Source organism: Bos grunniens, chromosome 3, assembly GCF_055505025.1.
Source record: "Bos grunniens cultivar Pamir isolate PY7600 chromosome 3, Bosgru_T2T1.0, whole genome shotgun sequence".
NCBI lineage: Eukaryota > Metazoa > Chordata > Mammalia > Artiodactyla > Bovidae > Bos > Bos grunniens.
In genome coordinates this window covers 37,982,070-37,986,061 of record NC_141167.1, presented here as the reverse complement: position 1 = coordinate 37,986,061, position 3,992 = coordinate 37,982,070, and the positions used below count along the sequence as shown (strand labels likewise).

The following is a 3,992-nucleotide window of genomic DNA, read 5'->3' as shown; positions in this document are numbered from 1 at the left end:
CGGAAACTGTCCATCTCTTAGTTGTGTCTGATGCTTTATGACCTCATGGACTACACAGCCCACCAGGCTTCTCTGTCCATGGAATTCGGGCAAGAACACTGGAGTGGCTAGCCATTCCCTTCTCCTAGGGAATCTTCCTGACCCTAGGATTGAACCTGGGTTTCCTGCATTGCCGCTAGATTCTTTACTGTCTGAGCCACCAGGGAAGACCCCTCAAGGCAATAAAGTCAACACTGATTACCAAATTATTCAGCTACAACCCCAAGAGTCAACCTTGACTTCTCTCTTTTCTTCAATCCCCACATTTAATCATGCTCAAACCCTTGGATTTGTCCACTTCTTTCTCTCTCCGTGGTTCTGTTACATGTGACTCTATGCAGCCTTCCTGGGCAGAGTCCTCCTACTATGTACTCTGTTTTAACTCTTCTCTGAGGTCCACAGAAAACAATATGTGATGCATATTTCCAGAACTGTTGTACAGATGCTAAAATCCTCACATGATGGAAGTTATTGACTTTAAAAAATGTACGTGAAAGTTGTGAGTTAAGCTTTATGGGGAGCAAAATGAGGGCTGTAGCCTGGGAGACAGCACCTTAGATAGCTCTGATAAACTGCTCCACAGAGGTAGTGGGGAAGGTCAGCACAGATGTGATTTTGGTAAAAGGGGAGTCCATGCAATCAAGTGCATTATTTTTGTAGAAGTTTTCTGCTAGTCTCGTGAAAGCTTCTAGATATGAGGAGATGCAAGAATTGTGCTCATAAGGCCATCTTCTGAAAATATCTGTCTAAAAACCTGTCAGTTTTTTCCAGAGCACAGAGTGCCTCATTCAGCTCTCCACCCAGAACTCCTTTCATGGAGTGTTGAAAGTCAACAGCTGCAGCAGCACATGATTTAACCCTTGTAGAGGTAGATGGCAAGTATCAATTTGTAGCTGCCAAAATTAACTACTTGAAGACCATGAACACACAACACCCCAGACCTACTGGAGCCAGAGGACTGATAAAGTGATACTGTCCTGTTACCTTACCACCAACAAATCAGAGAATTATAAACAACCTGATTACATTCCTTGTGACCGCCCGCCCCGCCACCCCCCAATATGGCCTTTAGAAGTGCTGCTGCTGCTAAGTCGCTTCAGTCGTGTCTGACTCTGTGCGACCCCAGAGACGGCAGCCCACAAGCCCCCGCATCCCGGGGATTCTTCAGGCCAGAACACTGGAGTGGGTTGCCATTTCCCTAGAAATGCTACCTACTCCAAAAAGAGTGCTTTCCTGAAACCCATCAGGGAGTTCAAGTATTTTGAGCACTAGCTGCCTTGGACTCTTGCTTGATGCTCTGCACTTTCCTTCACCACAACCAGGTGTCAGTAAATTGGCTTTATTGCATGCAGGCGAGCAGACCCAAGTTTGGTTCAGTAACAGCTCCAAGTGGTTGTCAGAAGGCCCAACAGTAAGGACAGGCAAGCATCATGGCTTGGAGACAGAAAAAACATGGCCAATATTCAGTTCACAAGTGAAAAAATCACTTGGTTTATTACAAGCAATTAGCCTGCCAGACACATTAGTCAAATTTGGGAATATAGAAAAGGGGGTAAGGAACCTCTCCAAGCAGAAGTCTGGGCAGGAGACATGTCAGCAGGAACAGTGGTCTCCTGTCTGCAGTGGGTCTCCAGGCAAGTGTGAGTGGGAAGTGGGCCTCCACTCCCAGAGCCTCTGGCAGTGTCCTCTGCAGCAGCTCTCAGCAGGTGGAGTCAGGTCCTCATTTTAAGGAATAACATTTACCCCTGGGGAGGGGACCTTGACTCATAAGTTGCTTCTTCTGTTCCAGTGACTTGTGTCACCCATCAAACTTCCCTCAATTTATCCCTCAGTCCTCCAGCCGACTTTTCAAGACAGAAAAAACATGGAATTTCACCCTGGCTACTGAGGCTTAAAACCCTTAACTTAGCTTAAAGTCTTACAAGTTTCACACAAGATGAATAGAAATCATAACACAAAAGAAATTATATCATGACATCATTTATAACTAATATTTGAGAACATTTATATTGTTAACGGTACTTATTCTAAGAAGTTCAATTTACATTTTGTTTCACATCTCAATACATCTCAAAAAGAGAGTCAAATTAATTATGGTCAAACATATAATGCCAAAATTGATAAATGCTTAATGTTCGTATATCTGCATTCAGTTTTCATTGTAAAGTTCCTTGACTATAAGAAAGAACATTTAGTTCACTCCTTTGATAAGAATTAGCTGTTAATGCTGAGATGGCTTTTTCTTGGTATTTTTTCTGTGATTATACAAACAGTATTGAGTGGTGAGGTACTCATCATGTTGATTTTTAAAAATGCACACAGCCAATTATTTTAATTATAATAATAGACAGGTAGACAGGTAATGCAACTGCCCAATATTTTCGAGGCCGGTAGATTAAGCCTATGAAGTTTAACCAGCATTCAGGGATAAAAAGCCTTCACAAGTTATAGTATGGTGCCAAACTAGAAGCCTAAAGAACAGGTAAAAGTTTAAAGAACAGGTAAAAGTTTAAAGAACAGGTAGAAGGTTAAAGAACAGGTAGAAGCTTAAAGAACAGGTAGAAGGTTAAAGAATAGGTAGAAGGTTAAAGAAAGGTAAAAGAACAGAGCACTAATGAATTGCTCTTTCTAGCAACAGCCATAGTGAATTTTCTACTTCCTTCTTGGTTTTGTACATTCTCAGTTTTGAGTCTGTGCAAGAGCACGAGGGAGGAAAACTAAGGGAAAGACTGTGGAGCCATGGCCCCCCACCCCTATTCTATGGGCCCACCCTATGCTATGGGCCCACCCTATGCTATGGGCCCATGCCCCTATGCTATGGCCCCCAAAGAGTTTAAGAGGCTCGGTTTCCAGGATCTCAGGTTCCATACATTCCAAATCTTTTGAGTGCCAGCACCCTGGACTTCTGCTGTTAAGGCACTCATCCATCCAGATTCAGGCTGTACCAGCTGTGCATCCTAATACAGTAAGTTAGGAAACCTCTCTGTGATTCCATTTCTAAAATAAATGAAGCAGGCAAAATAGTCCCTTCCTCATGTTGTTGGCAGAACTTAGAGAAAATTCAGGTAAAATATCCTTCATGATGCTTAGAATTCAGTAATACATGCATATTGCAACAAGTTTGTTATATATGCGAAAGTAAAAAGAATCAAAGATACCTTCAACATTTGATGCATGTTCTTTTGGATTTTTTCCTAGGACTTATGTTGCTTACATAAAATATGAACCTCTTATAACAGTGAACTTTCCTTCGTTAGGGATTTTCATGAGACTTCCATGAAATACAAAAAACAATTGGGGAAGTGTAAGATATAATTCAAGCTTTCCAACAGTGAAGATGAAATCTCATCCAGCAAGTTACTTAAGCTCTTTTTACCTCCATTTTCTATAAAATAAGAAATTCTGAGGTACCTACCTCATGCATTGTTGATTAAATGAAGTAAAATATGAAAAAATGCTAGAATAGTGAGATGTAGCTGCTGCTGCTGCTGCTGCTAAGTTGCTTCAGTCGTGTCCGACTCTGTGCGACCCCATAGACGGCAGCCCACCAGGCTCCCCTGTCCCTGGGATTCTCCAGGCAAGAATATTGGAGTGGGTTGCCATTTCCTTCTCCAATGCATAAAAGTGGAAAGTGAAAGTGAAGTCGCTCAGTCGTGTCCGACTCTTTGCGACCCCATGGATAGCAGCCTACCAGGCTCCTCCATCCATGGGATTTTCCAGGCAAGAGTACTGGAGTGGGGTGCCATTGCCTTCTCCAGTGAGATGTAAGTCTCCTATAATTGTTTGCTATTATATTGCTATTATCATTTGTTTAAACTTGGCTGTATTTTTTTCTCAAATAGTTCTCACATATTTTCTTTCTTTCTTTTTTTTTGGTTAATATTATTCCTGGGTAATGATTATTTTCACCACCATTGTAAATGATATTCCACTCCCCACCCTCAGTCTATGAC

The 3,992-nt window shown here is 42.0% G+C and overlaps 1 pseudogene; it reads right to left on the bottom strand.

The window, feature by feature from the left end:
• Positions 1–1,545: 1,545 nt before the first annotated feature.
• LOC147375497 (phosphatidylinositol N-acetylglucosaminyltransferase subunit P pseudogene) lies at positions 1,546–3,459 on the bottom strand (annotated as a pseudogene).
• Between the last annotated feature and the right edge of the window lie 533 nt (positions 3,460–3,992).